This window comes from Eumetopias jubatus, unplaced genomic scaffold (genome assembly GCF_037043125.1).
Source record: "Eumetopias jubatus isolate StellerSeaLion01/CBP00866 unplaced genomic scaffold, mEumJub1_p1.0 scaffold_4, whole genome shotgun sequence".
Classification (NCBI taxonomy): domain Eukaryota; kingdom Metazoa; phylum Chordata; class Mammalia; order Carnivora; family Otariidae; genus Eumetopias; species Eumetopias jubatus.
In genome coordinates, this window is record NW_028274810.1 from 122,863,135 (window position 1) to 122,880,958 (window position 17,824).

The 17,824-nt window shown below is 41.3% G+C and overlaps 1 long non-coding RNA gene across 1 annotated transcript in view; it reads right to left on the reverse strand.

Moving 5' to 3' along the window:
- Positions 1-2,929: 2,929 nt before the first annotated feature.
- The window catches only part of LOC114211174 (uncharacterized), a 65,498-nt gene continuing 50,603 nt past the window's right edge, over positions 2,930-17,824 (reverse strand). The window contains exon 4 of the long non-coding RNA XR_003609680.1: positions 2,930-3,390. This is a non-coding gene — a long non-coding RNA (uncharacterized LOC114211174). The remainder of the gene's footprint in view (positions 3,391-17,824) is intronic.

Here is a 17,824-nt window from a genome sequence, read left to right on the forward strand (position 1 = left end):
CCACGTCGGGCTTCCTGCTCAGCGGGGAGTCTGCTTCTCCCTCTGACCCTCTTCCCTCTCGTGCTCTCTATCTCTCATTCTCTCTCTCTCAAATGGATGAATAACATCTTTTAAAAAAAAAAGAAAGAAAAGAAAATAGAATGAAACATGTAGGCAGGTAGAAGCTGAGCAGCCATGGGAGAGAAACCATGGGTTCATGAAAAAGAGACAAATAGAACAGCCAATAGTTTGCACTCCCTCTAATTCTGACGATTTTCCTATTCCTGATCCCATCTATATGTTTTACAATAATCACCCTTTTTCTTGATGCAATATAAAAGGCTCTCCATAAAAACAAACAAGGCTAGGGGCACCTGGGTGGCACAGTTAAGCATCTGACCCTTGGTTTAGGCTCAGGTCATGATCTCAGGGTCCTGGGATTGAGCCCCGTGTCGGGCTCCCCTGCTGAGCAGGGACTCTGCTTGAGGATTCTCTTGCTCTCCCTCTGCCCCTCTCCCCCACACTCTCGTGCGTGCTCTCTCTCTCTCTCTCTCTCAAATAAATAAATAAATATTTAAAAATTGTTAAAAATTAAAAAATAATAATAAAAACAAACAAAATTAACTAAACCAATGTTTTCTTTCTCAGACCTGCTAAAAGTACAATCTTGGGAGCTAGGGAGCTTATCTTCATCAAAAGCTATCTGTGTTATAAATGAAACCAAAATAAAGTGAGAGCCATGTGGGTGATGAACCCTCATGCCTTCCATGACAAGAGTTAGATGATTTCCAAAACATATTGCAAATAGAGAAACCTCATCCTGATTCAAATCCATCATCTGTCCTGATGAGTGGTACTCAAATAACAGATCTTATGTCATTTCATGTTGACACATATTTATTGAGCTGTACTACAGCTCATATACTAAACACAGGGGTTATGGAGCTAAATATAACATGACTTCTCTTGACCTCATAGTTTTATTCGTTTTGTTTGTACTAAATCTCCAGCACCTGGAATAGCGTCTAGCACCTAAAAGGTGCTTAATTAATATTCACTGAATGATTTAGTGAACGAATAAGTAGAATAGATATACAAATAATCACCATGCCATGGAATATAGAAGCCTGAATAACAGACTTTAGTGATACAAGGGAAGTTGTTATTTTCCAATAGAGGTGAGATAAAGATACATAGAAAGAACTATTTGGTTGAGCCCTGAAGAATTTTCTCATTTATTGACAGACAGTAAAAGACATTCCAGGCAAAGAAGACACCATGGGAAAAATTATGGGCATGTATGTGTGTGTATAATGTATTCACTCTTAAAGAGTCGGAAAATGTAGGTGGCCCACAGACCACAAAGTAAATATCCCACTGGTCTCCTGAATCAGCTGGTCAATTCTGTCCACACAGAATAAAGAGGGATGAAGAATCTTTCAGAGGATATGTGCTACTAGAAAAAATGAGTACCTGAGGACTGAGTCCTCTGGCTTACCAATCTCCCATGAGGGATTTCACATGGAGTTTCACAGAGCCCTCGCATATGTCTAAGAGGTATTGCTGCATAAACCACCCTGGAGTGAGAGACAGAGGGCAAAATGGACAAGGTCCCAGGGCCTCCATCCCAGATTTAACCAAAACAGCTCCTCTCTTTAATCTGTTTTCTGTAAGATTTTAGTGAGAACATCAGTTATTCTCTATATAACTGGATAGTTTTTCTACTTTCTAAAAAATACAGTTTTTGAGTAACTAATCTATTAAGTGCAAATTCACGGAATAACTGTACAGACACTTGCTGCACTATTAATCACTGTAAATGAAAAGAAAACTATTGATTTTTATTTTTTTGAAATTATGATCTACGCTGGAATTCCCAATCTACCGGGGAGTAGTACCTCGTTGTGATCTTTAACACCATACAAGAAAAGACATCTGTCACAACTGTCTCAAAAATGAAGGATCTGTCATGTACTGATTTCGATTACTTCTCTTCATTCTCATATACTATATTGTGTCCTTTTATGTTGGTATGCTCTGCACTGGGACCCATGAGCCCCCTTCAAACACGTCTCTTGGTTGCCATGTTGTTCTGGTGGCGGGGTGTAAGAAATAAAATATTATCTCAAGCTCTTCTCTTAGATTTCCCCATTTAGTCTCATTTCGTGACTTTATTTGCATGCATTTACATTCTTCATTCACTTATAAAATCAAAGGAGCTTATAAGCCAGTTTAATGGGCTAACATCCAAGATGCCCATACCATTTCCAGAGAGTTGATGTATCCAAGTGATTCATTTCCTGTGTTCCTCCCTCCGACCCTTCCAGTGCCATCATTCCCCCTTTACCAAATGAAATTTTATAATTTTAACAATTTTTAAGTTCCTGACATAATATATGCATGTGTACATAATAGAAATCGACCAAATACATATATATAATATATGTGACTACATCACCTGTATATAAAAGACAACAACAAGGCACCTGGGCGGCTCAGTCAATAAGCCTCTGCCTTCAGCTCAGGTCATGGTCCCAGGGTCCTGGGATCGAGTCCCACATCGGGCTCCCTGCTCCGCGGGAAGCCTGGCTTCTCCCTCTATTACTCCCCCTGCTTGTGTTTCCTCTCTCACTCTCTCTCTTTCTGTCAAATAAGTAAAATCTTTTTAAAAAAAATAAAATAAAATAAAAGACAACAACAGTGAACTTTAGATCCTTCATTTATTAGCTCTAAGACCTTGGCTTCCAAGGTCTTAAGATTTTTAATTTCAATGGTAAAAGAACCTCGTGAATGTTACCGAATACTGAAGAGTAAAGGATGAAGAAGTTCATTCATTTAGCAAATACCGCATCTCAGGTACTCTTCTAGACACTAGTTCATCCAGGCAAAAAAAAAAAAAAAAAAAAAAATAGAGAAAAAGCAGAAAAGGTCACAGGAATCATGGAGGCTTTCCAGAGGTACTGGGGCCAATAGCAAAATTTCATTCTGCTAATGCAATAAGAAGAGTTGACCAGCCAGTTGGCAAAGACAGGGCTACGTCATTTTCCCACTGGTAGAAATCCATGGCCATATCTCTTCTCTTCCTAAAGTGAAAATCTTATTGATTCAGGGCACTTGCTTACAGCTGCAAAAAGCCTCAGGGAGCAAGTCAGTCCAGCCAGTTGCCTGGTTCTTCCAACTATTCAGCAACTTTTGGAACTTCTGACGATGAGTTGGATAGGCTGTCCTCAAGTCACTAAAGCATAGAACCACCTTGTATGACCTACAGTCTTCTTCTCTTTGGTTGCCCCATGGTCTTGCCAAAATCATACCTGTTCCCAATAAAATTTCATGCACCAGCTCAAATGAGCTATTTCTGGTCTTCTCCCACTTTCACATGGCATATGTTCTCAACTCAGTCCCAGGAAAATTCTGGAAAATTTGTAACAGAAGAGGGAGAGGGGGTCAGAACCTCAGCCCAACCATACCCCCAACACATGTCGCTGTCAGGACCAGGTATTTTTCCACAAATGGAGCTCATTCCTCCTCTTCCTCCATACTGCACCCATAAAAGATCTGTTCTATTTGTAAAGCTGTTAATTGGTTCAACTAAGCCAAGGCTAGAAAAGGACCAAGCAGTATGAAATAGAGGGAGAGCATGGGCTTTGGACTTAGACATGAACTCTCATGGCTGCCAGACTCAACTTACCTGTCTTGACTTCTAGCTTCACCACATGGTTGATTCCTAGAGCAAGTTACTTAACTTTTTCTTCTTCTATAAAGTAGAGTAACATTCTGAATTCTAAGTTTTGCAGGGTTACTGTGTAGATTATATTAGCTATAGATATGTATAATAGATCTATTTTATATATATATACCTATTTCATATATAAAATGTATATAAGTATGTGAAATAAATTATATATATATGATTTAAGTATATATAATGCACTTAGCACAGTGTCTAGAAGTATTTTATTATTATTATTATTATTATTAGGTATTCTAGTTATCTATTGTTATATAACAAACCACCCCAAATCTTAATGGCATAAAGCAATAGCTATTCTATTCAGCTCACAGCAGGGATAGTGCTTAAACTTGGGTTGTGTGAATGTCTAAAAATGGCCAGGGCAGCTTCACTAAGGCTCTGTGTCTGGGGTTTCCATTCTGACTATCACCTGCATTCCTTGGTTAGTCTCCCCATGGTCCTGCTGAGTCTGGAATGTCCAAGATAATTTCTTTACTCATATGTCTGGCAGTTGTGCTGGAATGACTGGAATAGCTGTGGCCGGTAGGGCATCTCTCTTTCTCTCGCCATGTTGCTAACTTGGACTTCCTCGAAGCATGGTGGTTTTGGGGTAATCAACTTCTTACTTGACAGCTGGCTTCCCCAAGAATGAGCACATTCATTCCAAAAGACACTGCAAGGCTTCTTATGAAGTACCCTTTTGCCATATTCTATTGGTCAAGAGCAAGTCAAGGAGTCAGCCAAGATTCAAGGGGTAAGAATTACACAGAACATGAGTACCAGAAGGCATGACTCATTCAAGTACCATCTTCATAGATAAGATATTAGAGTTTTCCCTCTGGCCTGTAATGATACACATCCTCCCCACATGCAAAATAAAATCACCGGAAGATGGCCACATCAGTGTCTCTCATCCCATATGATCTTCTGCAGTGTGATCTTGACATTTTCCTATCAAAAGGGAGAGTGTATTTCTCTATCCCTTTGGTTCTGACAGAGCCTGTGACAGCTTTGGCCAACAGGTTATGGTGGAAATGATGTCATCTGTAGCCCTAACTGGCTGGGGGCTTCTTCTTCTTGCCATCTTGGAAGCTAGCCCCCATACAAGAAGTGTGATGACCTTAAATCCACTATGCTGTGCAAAGTACAAGCCAAGGCCCTGGAGGATGAGATGTGATGTAGTAAGAAAAAAAATGGCCAAAGAACACCAAGGCACCAGGCATGTGAGAAAAAAGCCATCTTAGACATTGAGCCCAGTTGATCCTTCAGATGGCTCCAAACCCAGCTGCCATCTGACTGCAACCATTTGGAGAGCCAAAAAGTAAGAACCTCCCAGAACTCTGACATAGTAATAAATTGCTGCTTTAAGCACCTACATTCCAGAGTGGTCTGTTAGCAGTAAAGAGATAGCTGAGAATGCCAGCTATGTGATATTGGGCAAACCACTTGATCTATCTGAGCCTCAATTTCCCCAGGTGTCAGAGTGGGGACAGAAAAAAAATATTCATTCCTTTCCTATCTTTAATCACAGCTGAGACAGAGATCTTATATTTCTTTTCCATACTCACGCAGCATGTTTAGAGGGAGGATGTGCTTCCTCTTGATTTGACAGGGATATAAGAAAGCAAAAGCATGCATTATTGATGCACAAAAACTTTTCCCACCTCTTCTTTGCTGACATCAGCCTGAGTAGCTCTTGCACTGTTACTTCTATATAAAGATGAGAGACCAGCTGCCTGACCTCCAGTTTGCCTCTTTTGTCCAAATGGGTATCTCAGAAGGAAAGACATCTTGCACTCAGGAACCTTCCCTGGGATCCAGGGCCTTGCACACACCTCTAGCCTTTGCATATTTGTCTGCTTTTAAAGGGGGTAACTTCTTCTAAAACATTGTCACTGTGAATACCAAAAGGAAAATGACAGACTATTTTGGAAGTCCAAACACTACGCATTCCTAGGACTGTGACCATTATAGGCACTTAGGATTCAATGAATATTGAATGAATGCAGAAAAGGATAGCTCGTCTCATTTTTATTGAAAACTTCATTTCAAAACCTCTATTTCTCAAAGAATGTTCACGGATACATCACATTACAGTTACCAGGGTGCTTGTTAAAAATGCACATTCCAGAAACATTGAATCAGAATGTCTTGAAGTGGAGGCCACGAATTTGTATTTTTCAGAAGCACCCACAGTGATTAGAAAGAGCACTAAAATTCAAGAACCAACTCTAAATTCCCATGTTTCTTTCCAAGTTTGATTTGGGAGCTATCGATTGGCTAAGACTGGGAACAAAGAGACCCAAGCAGGATTTAGAAATTCTGGTGCTTTGCATACCTTTCACAGAATTAATCATGCCTATGGGCTTCTTCTACACCTAAAGGTATAAACCGTACAGATGGTTCACTGATTTTTTAAATCTGTTTTTGCTTAATCTGTCTAAATGTAAAACAAAAATGAGAATACCTTATTATAATTTCCAAGGCTTCAGGAAAAGTGTCTATTTAAAGGCATGAGGAGGGTTTAATGGCAACAAGCAATTACTTCTTTCCCAGGTAAATGAGCATGAGAACTTTTTTGCCCTGACCAGAGTCTCTAAGTGAAAGAAGAAAGGATTTAGAGGACAACCTAAAACAAATCAATTAACTTTCCCGTGCCCCATTTCCCTCACCTGCTAGGAGAATTTCTATGAGGATTACATAGGGTCACCATATTGCACAATTCACATTATGGTCTATGTGCCGTGCACAACTTGCACATCTGTACATAGAAGTCCAAGAGAGAGAAAATCAATGTGTGTGAAGGCCTGCCACATACTGTAGGGAAAGTAAGGGATTCTTAAACGGGGTGGTGATGGGGAGAAAAAAGAAAATTTTATTTGGATCTGTAAAACAGAAACCTGAGAAAGAGATTATATAGATATAAAATTATTTGATGGAAGCTATTGCCCTGGTTTAGTAAGACTGTTGATCAGCCCAAAAACATACACGTGTGCACATGCAGACATCCACAAACAGTATGTTTGTGGACGCTTTAGGTTCCCCAACCATATTTTGAATACCTCCTCTTTTCTTCTGAAAAAAAATCCCCTTTTTCCATTTTTGGACAGCCCTGCTACTCTTCCAATCTCTGGATATGTGATCTGGGTAGGACTCCATATTCAGCTACAAGGGTGGGAAGCATAACTTATGCCTTAGCCAATCAGCACTCTACCTTTTGCTAGGAAGAAGGGCAGGAGTACATGACCCAAGCTGGACCAGTCTGAGTCAGTCTCGGGACTTGCACGAGCACTCCTGGGAAAGGCTCTCACTTTCTCTGCTGTACTTGAACTGAGACAGGTTGAGGCCAGGTCTGCTGCGGCCATTTGATACCAGGAAGGGTGAGGCTAGGGCTACTCCAGGATGAGGGGAACACCCTGGAGTTTGAGTGCTGGATCCTACCTTGCCGGACTACCTTCGTAAGTCTGCCTATTCCCCTTGATGTTTCTGCTCAGGTCGGTCTGCACCGTTTCCCCATCACTTGCAACATCCCAAAACGAATACTATACACAGCAACTGGACCCACTCTTTGACTAATTCATAACAGAGTTACTTTATCTGCTGTTTGCCTGTCTGCTGGTAGTTATTGCATTGATACCTCAAGTTTAACTATGCTGAATACATAATTTATCATCCAAACCAGGACGCTTTTGAGAGTGGAAGGGGCATTATTATTATTATGACTTAGGTCAGGACAAAAGTATAAACCAAAGTAAATCACGCTCTATGATCACCATAATTTTAACCAAATGGCCTGGCTGTTGATAATTTGAAGACACAACTAGAGTCCATATTTTTTTAAGTGGTTTGCTTCACAGTACTCACCACTGTATTCCTGACATTTAGAACAATGTCCAGCACAACACTGATATTCAATATTTATCTAATGAATAAAGCATTTCAAAAACATTTCAGTGTGTTCATTCATGTATTTCTTCAACAAGTACTTCAGTATGTTTTATTATAAGCCAATCATTGTTCCAGGCACTGAAGATACAAATGTGGGCAAGAGAGATAGGGTCTCTGCCCTCCTAGAGTTTCCATTCTTGGGGAGAGGGACAAGACAACACACGAGGGAGCAAACAAGCGCTATCTGGTTGGGGCACATGCTGTGGAAGAAACGAAACAGGGTGGCATCTGGGGAAAGAGACATTTTCAAGTAGTGGGATCAGGAAATATCTCTCCAAAAAGTTGACATCTGAACTGAAGCTGAGGCCATCAGGCAAAGAGCAACAGGGGCTCCTACAGCAAGGATGAATTCTCTGCCCGCTGCTCTGCACTGCCTACCAGCTCACAGCATGACCCCCACGGTCACACATGCCTGGGACTCTGGGAGCTGCCACTGGACCAACCTTGAGGAGATGCCCAACTGGTTGAGTAGAGGAACCACAGAAAAAGGCACAGGAATGAATGCTATAAGCACCCCAGAAGTGACAGCACCCTGGGATCAAGGGTGGGCACCAGAGGACGAAGTGAGATTTGGAATTAGGAGTAGAGCAGTGATTCCAGGCTCTGGGATCAGGCTGTGGGTTTGAATTCTGTCTCTCTGCATATCAGTTTTGTGACCCTGAGCAGATAATCTTTGTGAGATCACTGTCTCATCTGTAAGCCTAGGATAATTATAATAGTATCCTAATATGTACTTAGGGCTTAGCACAGCATCTGAGAAGCCGTAAGTGTTCAGTAAATATTAGCTATTATTGTTAAATAGTGAGAAGAGACAGTAACTATTTAAATACGTTCCAGAATACAAAAAGAAATGGCCTTTCTGCTGGCCTTTCCACTCAGGAATCTCACGGTGTGCTCACAGTAATGGGAGTTCTCAAACATACTCGGACTGAACACTAGGTCTCTGAAGGAAGTGTTCTGCCTTGAAACTAAATAAGGACTTTTTTTTTTCAATTATCAAGGAAAAAATAAGTTTGAGATCACATTTTTTTCCAATTTCAAGTTTTCTTCCCAGATACTTTTTTCTTAAACTTTAGACATCTGCTACCTAAAGTACTGGCAGATGAGAATGAGTGAACAAGCAGCAAAGAAATATTACCAGAAAAACTCCGCAACAGCCGAGCATGTTTAGACCAACATCTTGTTCTTTTAGTGGATATGTGTACTCAGGTTGTGGTTTTTAAATCAGATGCTGACTGTCAGATTGTCTGGAAGTAAAGCTGTTCCTATTGCATAACCCAGAATTAAATATACCAGTATTTCATGGTGTTCTTTCAAGAGCCATGCTTTCCAGGTGCTCTATCTCCTAAATAAATTCAAGAATCACTCTAGAAAAGTTCAAAGCCCTTGACAGAAAGTTTCTAAGTCATCCTCCCACTCTCCTAGGAGCTGAAAAGTGGAATTTGCTGGAGATATAAGGGTGGCACGCGCGCGCACACACACACACACACACACACACACAAACATTAAATTAAGAGAAGGGGGCGAGGATACTGTTATCTCCTTGAAGAAGAAAATGAAACCCAGGAGATGATGATTTTCCCAAGGTCACTCAGGAAGTTGACAAAGGAACTAGAAGTAAGAATGACATCTCAGGGAGTAATAGTTCATATAGGTCTCTGCTGTGTGCATAAAAGTCACTGAGCTTCCCAAGGGCAATAATAATGAACAGTGTGATTTAAGAACTCTAACTGCAACATATTTTGAGGTTTCTAGTCCCAGAGGCCAAATAACTAAAAGGATCTCAAAGCAGCAGGCAGAAAGTGTCTGGTCCTTTTAATGGATGATGCCCCAGATGGCATGGAGTTCCCCACTGCACTCTGCATATCCATCCAGGCCACTCTGTCTTTGATTATTACAGGAGAGAATCCTCTCCATCAGTTACGCCCAGTGCCCAGCCTAAATGCTACTCGTCCCATGAAGTCTGGTTGGAATCTAATCTCTCCCTACCCCAAATATCTTTCTTTACTGATGGCTTTCACCTGTTCTCCAGTAAGATGCACATGAGAAATACCTTGATACGCTTGCATTCATTTTTTTTATTGATGCCATAACAAATTGCCACAAATTTAGTGGCTTAAAACAGCACAAATTGATTATCTTACAGTTCTGGAGGTCAGACATGGTTTTCATTGGGTTAAAATCAAGGTGTTGGCAAGACTGCATTTCTTTCTGGAGGCGGCCGGGAAGATTCCATTTCCTTGGCTTTTCTATCTTCCAGAGGTCACAGGCATTCCTCGTGTGTGCATCCCTTCTTCCATCTTCAAAGCCAGTCACATAGCATCTCTCTGACCCTGCTTCCATCATTATATCTCCTCTTCTGATCACAGCCAGAAAATGGCCCCTGCTTTTAAGGACTCCTGTGATTATACTGGGCCCACCAGGTTAATCCAGGATAATCTCTCAATCTTGGTGTCCTTGATTTAATCACACGTGCCACATCCCTCTGCCATGTAAGGTAATGTATCCATTGGTTCTGGGAATTGGGATGTGAATATCGTTAAGGAGCCATTATTCAATCTACCACAGTCCACCCTTGGCCCAAAAGATTCATGTTTGTCTCACACACAAAACACATTCTCTCCATCCCAAGTCCCCTGCAAACCTCATCTGACTATAGGATCACTCAAAGTTCAAAACCTCGTATAAATCAAATCAGATCAAAGAACCCAAATCTCAGGATCTAAGTCATCTAAATTAGGCAAGGGGGAGGCTCTGGGTATAATCCATCCTGGGGTACAATTCATCTCTATCTGTGGGCTTGTGAAACTCAAGAGATAAGTTATCTGCCCCCACATGCAATGCCAGGAATGACATAAAATGACAGTCACGGATATTCCTTCTCCAAAAGGTAAGAAAATGAAAGGGAAAAAAAAAAAAAAAGAGTCAAGCAATTTTGAAATCCAGCCAGGAAAATTTCATTAGGTTTCAAGGTCTGTGAATGATCCTCTGAGGTTTGTGGCTCCTCCCTCTCGGCTCATGGCTCTCCCGCTCTGGGCTTGAGCCTCTGTCACCTGAGTCGTCTTACTTTTTCATAAAAGGTGGCACTTGCTTGCAACTGAATAGTTTTATCAGCTTGTTTCTTACCAGTACAATGTTGAAAGCAGACAGCCTTCTTTCATATAGTAATCTCTTTCAGTCCAAGCCGACAGTACAGAATTCTCAAGAACTTTGTAGGTCTCCTGTGTGTATCATGGGAATTCACATGCAAGTCTCAACTGTTCTCAGGTCCTCTGAAACCTACTCAAGTTTCAGTTCCCTCCTTCAATCTCAATAGACACAGAGTGAACCTGGAGATGGGGCTCACAGTGCCCTCAGAAATCTCTACCATTGTCCAACACTCTTGCCTTCCTTTGGGATATTCCTTTGGATAACGGCAGGGGAGAAAAAATATTCTTAAACCATCCTCCATTCATAACATGCTGTTATTTATGGCATAAAAATATGTGCTCCATGAGTCCTTGGGACTCTGAGTTTTGAGGCTCAAAGCCAGGGGTTCAGCCAAGAAGAAAACTGCTGCTCTCTCCAAAAACATGGCTCCTGCAACTAAAAGCCTGAGCTTTGAGTGTTTAAAAGACCATTCAGCTATTCATCCGACTTCATCATTCTAGTCAGTGTATGTAGAGAGTTCTACAGACTCCCACAGATGGAAGAATTATGCTGGGCAAAGAGGATCTTACATCTGCTAATAATCAGATTATACACTGAAATATGTTATACCAGTTCTCTTGGTAATTCTCAAGGTGGAGATGAGTATCGCCATGTACCATTGAAGAAATAGATACACAAAGCATGAACAACTTGCTTAATCACACCACTTAATGAAGTGTCGACCTGTATATTCAAAATTCAGTCTGACTTCAAAATGGAACTGAGGCAAGCAGTTCTTACAAATCTTCAAGCCAGAGAATCCTGCCAACGCTCAATTTCCACAGTTGTCAAATGATAATATGGTTCATAATCCCTCATGCACAATTCCAGAATTTTTTTGATATTGTTTGCAAGTTTTGTGCAAAATAAGACCTGAATTGATATTTGATGCCAGTTTTGTCTTAGTGTTTCTACCAATCACATGTGTCTCTGCCGCTAATTGATATTTTTTTTGTTCAATTGTTGGAGGGAGCAGGTGTGGCTTTTAATTACACTCTGAAAATGTTAAAAAAAAAAACGTAAAAATATCCCAATGAATAATAGAAGAAAAAAAAGTATTATTTTTATCAATAGCCAAGAAAGAGGAGTTGTTGCAGAAATTGTGGTGTGTCTGTGAGGTCACTTATCATTGAATATAAAGTGGGAACCAACACTATATACAACTTAGTGAAATTGAAAGACAATTTGTTGATGTTTTACAGTGATTATGACAACCAAGAACTAAAGAAAAATGAGTGAAGCATTACCTTGAGGAAAATATAAATATCCTGATTTTGGATTTATCAGATTTGAAAATAGTAAAGTGAATGTATGCCACTGACTTGCTTGCTGATCACAAAACCAGCCAGGCTAGCCCATGAAGAGGTAAACACTGAAGGCAAGCGTGAATATTCGGGAAGTTGGCTGCAGAAACTTAAAAAGTATCAGGGTATAAAATATTTGAAAATCTGTGGTGACAAAGCTTCTGTTGATCATGAAGCAGCAAGAATTACATGTGTAAATTTGCTAAGATCATATCTGATGAACACCTTAATCCTTCACAAATTTGCAAATGCTAATGAAACAGCTCTCTACTGGTGCTGTTTCTAGAAAAACCTGAGCAATGGCTGATGAGTGAACCCCGGCTGGTTTTGACACTGTGTCCAGGGCGACTGTTTTCAGATGTGCCAATTCTACAAAAAGATTAAGTGGGTGGTGACTGGAAAGAGCCAACCTCCATGATGTTTAACTGATGTATACAACCTATCTGTCATTACTGTGCAAACGGGAACGTGTGGGTGAGCACATAAATACCTTCTGACTGATTCAATACACCTCCACACCTATGCTTGAGTTCATTGCAGGCAACCCGGACTAAAAAAGTTTTTATTCTTCATGGACACTACCCCAACATCCCTCTCCTAAACTTCTTGGGGAAAAAAGGTTTTCAGCATTTATTCCTCCCTCAAAGTTATATCTGTGATACCATCTTATTGGTCAAGGAATTTTATATTCCATGGAGAGCAAGCATAAATTCCCCTCCACCTTTTGTTTTCCTTTAGCTGAAAGCCTGTTGCAGTGAACAAAAGTCTAGGAATCCAAGACATACTAAAAGAGTTGAGATTGTCATTTCTGCAGTAGCTAATGCTTGGAACAGTATTAATACATCAATATTGACAAATGCTTGACACAGGTTTTGGACTATAGGGATGTTTGAAAAATGAACCTGCTGATGAAGACTTTGAAGATTTTATCAATACTGAGAATAGGATCATGCCAAACTTCATGGATGGCACTGAAACTGCATCAGATGAGCACGTAAATAAACTAGAAGTTAGCACAGAAGTGCTGAACACGGGCACTATTGTGCTCTCCTGCAATGATGAGAAATCATCGAAAGCATGAGCTCAGTAGTGATGGCAATGGTGATGACACTGTAAACCCCAATTAAGCATTTCCATAGGTGACAGGTTTATGAGGATCCCAGGAACAAGGCTGTACCTCCACAGGGAATGGAGAATCTCCTTCTGCCCTTCCTATTCCTCCCCACTGAACCTAGATTTTTGTGAAGATATGCACATACCTGATGAGGTGGGACTTTTGTCTTGCGGGTAATTTGCAGAGTTCATTTAAGTTGTGAATTATCTCTATTGACTCAGCTTATTTCTGCAACTTTACAAGAAGCACCTGCAAAATGGCATGAGCAGATAGGAGGAACAGAGTGAGGAGAAAAAGGGGGATATGGAATATTCCTAACGTAAGTATCTGAGGAAGAATGTAGGACAGAGCAAAAGCGCAGGTTCTTGGGCTACACTTGCCTGAGTTTGAATCCTGGTTTGGCCATTTGCTAACTGTGTGATCTTGACCAGGTTGTTTCACTTAACAGTGAAATATTTCCCAGCCAAGGTCACATTGTAAATGAGGGCAATAACAGAAATGATCTCACTGGGTTATTGTGAGAGTTGATGAGTTTAAACCACTTAGGATAGTGCCTGGCACATAACAAACACTAGAGAAATGATAGCAATTATTATTATCAGCCCCCTGAGAAGGTGATATTGAGACAAGCGCTTCACACGTGGGAGAGACTTCAAAATATTAAAATAATGGATGAATACATGAGGGGCCTATATTCCACTCCAGATACTATATCCTTTTATTCAGTTATTGCCAGTAGTCAAGCTAACCCTCTGTTTTTGTGTCTATACTCATCTCAGCTCACCCGAGTCAGTGGCCATGAACATGACCCCCCAGAAAGCAGTCAACATAAAGGTATTTTAAAATGATAATACCCACAATAAATTTAAGTGTATGAAAATGGCCACTCATCAAAAATTGTTGACAGAAGTATAAATTGATGAGGAAATGCTCTTCTCTAAACTTATCCCATAAAATAGTGTAGACAAGGAATTACATCAAAGGACATTCACTTCCTCTAAGGGTTATAGGACACGGGTCCTGCTGAAGCCTGAGGGCTATTATTTATTTTTTTATTTTTTTAATTGTTATGTTAATCACCATACATTACATCATTAGTTTTTGATGTAGTGTTCCATGATTCATTGTTTGTGCATAACACCCAGTGCTCCACGCAGGATGTGCCCTCTTTAATACCCATCACCAGGCTAACCCATCTCCCACCTCCTCCCCTCTAGAACCCTCAGTTTGTTTTTCAGAGCCCATCGTCTCTCATGGTTCCTCTCCGCCTCTGACTTACTCCCCTTCATTCTTCCCCTCCTGCTATCTTCTTCTTCTTTTTCTTTTTTCTTAACATATGTTGCATTATTTGTTTCAGAAGTACAGATCTGTGATTCAACAGTCTTGCACAATTCACAGCGCTCACCATAGCACATACCCTCCCCACTGTCTATCACCCAGCCACCCCATCCCTCCCACCCCCCACCACTCCAGCAACACTCAGTTTGTTTCCTGAGATTAAGAATTCCTCATATCAGTGAGGTCATATGAGGGCTATTATTTATTGATAACCTGCATATGCCAGACATGGTTAAGGATGCTGTATATTCATTTTACCATTGGCACATTGCAAAAACTCTACAAAGAAAATTTTATGATCTGCATTTTAAAGATAAGTAAACCAGAAAACACAGTGGTTTCCTTACTTTGCCACAGTCATACCCCTGGTAAGTCAAAGAGCATGAACGTGAATCCAGATCTATCTGATACTCTAATGTGCCATTTGGCCCTGTGGCACACCTACACCTGCTAATTACTGTTATTATTATCCCAAGCCCATGGCTCCATGATTCAACGAGTCTAGGACGGTCGCTCTAATTTTTACAAATGTCTTCATCACCCAGCTCTCTGGAAATTAACTCTCTTGAGAACCCTCAAGCTAAGGGCAAGTGGTTGCTGAAGCTCATTTGCCTATGTGTCAGCTCCGTTCTTCCCCCTTTCCTTGCTCTGCTCTGATCTACAAACCACACTTCCTACCCATCATGTCCACTAGCTTCTCAATAGTTTTGCCCAGTGGAAAATATTGACAGGAATTCAGGAGGCGAGAGAAGGGCAGAAATCAGATATCCTAGTTGACTGCCTGGCATGGTCCTGTTCTCCTGCCTGGCTACCGACTGAGGCAGACTGGTAGAATGATAGTCATGACATAGGTAGGTCTCTGGGGCTATGCTATAGATTTTCCTGAAGCTGAAGAACTGATGACAAAAAAAGGTCAGTGGGCAGGACATCCAGAGTCTGGGTTTGACTTCCTGAGTCCAGCTAGCTGCTGTGACTTTGGACATACCATTTCTCTCTATGTCTCAAGTTTCTGTGTCTAGAAAATGGACACATTGACACTTTCTAGTCCTGTGAGGGTTAATTTCTAGTCCTGGGTCCATCGTCATCAGAGGCAGAACTACACCCTGCACTGCTCCCCTAAGCCTCTGGGACATGGGGTGCACCTTCTACACCCACCTACGAGGCAACAGATCATGGGTGCCCTGGCCTCCCGGTGTCTTTCTCCACCCAAAGCAGAGGCATCATGCCCTGCATACCCACTTGCTTCCTGATGCCTATCCTCAGTTTCCCTCAGGGAGCTAGTTTTTTGAAGGGAGACATGCTGCCTGGAACTTCCTCATTCTCTCCACGGTAAGGCATGGATCAGCCATCGCATGTAATATAAATTCATAACTCCTTGTGAACAGTGGGAACAAGTGATTTTTGCCCTGAAGATTTTTTCAGAATTCAACTAATTGGTTATGATCATTAGCAGAAATGTTGCTCACTTGAGAGCAGGCTAACTAGAATATTATAGGCAGCTATTCCTACCCAATGCCACACACATGCCAGTGCAGCAAACATCTTTATTAGCATGAGGGTTCTGTCAGCTCTACTAATGCTACCATGTATAAGGCCTGCTTTGGTTTCATAGAATCTTCCTACAAGCCCTCTTGGGCTGGTTCCAGCATCTGCAAAAAGGCCCCAGACACAGACCTGTCCTTGAGAAGACCCCAGAAAGAACAGAGTCTCAGTCTATTTTTAAATTGTGCCCTTTTTATATAAACATAAACCTCTCCTTTCCTTCCTAATCTGACATTTAAATTAAATCACGAAGTAGATCAAGCCAATACTAAGATATTATATGTTTTTTTTTTTTTTTCTGTAAAATCAAGTCAAAGAAATTATATGCTCTTTCACACGTGAGCTATCCTCATCTCCCAGGAACTATGATATACTTCCCCAGGGGTAATTCGTCACTCCTGCTCATGCTCGGTTGAGAATCACTGATCTGGAAGGAAAGGACTGTATCAGATCTTTCAGCATAAAAGATGAGTGCTCCCCACTTTTAGCTTTTGAAACGTGGATGTGGAGGAACCAGGAGGCAAGGAAGACAGCCCACGCTTTGGTGGTGGGCACGCCTGGGGCCATCTCCCAGCAGCTCGGCTCTTGAAGACCTTCATCACCAAAAGGAAGGCGCCCAATCCTTCCAACTCCAGTTTCCATGTTTCCTAAATGGAGAAGAGAGCAACCACCACCTGGCAGGTTCATTGTGAGGACTGAATCAGATGTGTGAACTAATATATGTAACAGCCCATATACTGAGGCTTTTCTACAGAGGGGGTGTGTCGAGTGCTTTATGAGCTCATCTACCCTTCACAATGACCCTTTGAGGTAGATACTGCCATCCCATTTTAGAGAAGGGAAAACTGAGGCTTCAAGGAATTAAGTCCTTTGCCCAGACTTCTCAAATTACCAAATGACCAAAAAGGGACTTAGTCCCAGATCTGTCAGAGCCCCTGAGCAGAGTTTTGAACCATGATGTTATATGCCTCCCAACATGCATGTTAGCTCCCTTCCCTTTGTGAGCATAACCAGCTACTTAAACTAAGACCCATTGTAATACTCTGACTTCTATAAGAACAGGTGTATTCGTCAGCTAGGGTTGCCATAAGAAAGTACCAGAGACTGGGTGACCTAAACAACAGAAGTGTATTTTCTCAAGTTCTGGAGGCGAGAAGTCTAAGATCAAGGTTCTAGCCAATTTGGTTTCTGGTGAGAGCTCTCCTACTGGTTTGCAGACAGCCGCTCTCTTACTCTGTCCTCCATGGCCTTCCCTTGGAGTGTGCATGGGGTGAGAGATCAAGATTGAGAGAGAGTGAGCACTCTGATGTATTTCCTTAAAAGGACACTGAATCCTATCAGATCAGGGCCCCACCATTATGACCTCATATAACCCTAATTACTTCCTTAGAGGCCCCACCTCTGAAGACAGCCACACTGCGGGTTAGAGATTCAACATATGAATGGGGGGCGGGGGGCACAAAGATTCTGTCCATAAGAGTAAAGGTTTTGACTATATTCACCCTTCTACCCCCGGCACTTAGAACTGTCTGGTACAGAGTTGGCACGTAGCAAATATTGGTTGAGTAAATGAATGAGTTAGTAAATGAATGAACACAAAATGAACTTGAATTAATATAGGACACTGATCTAAACCTTTTCACCAGCAGGGATTCATTTTATTAATTTCTTCCCATGGGC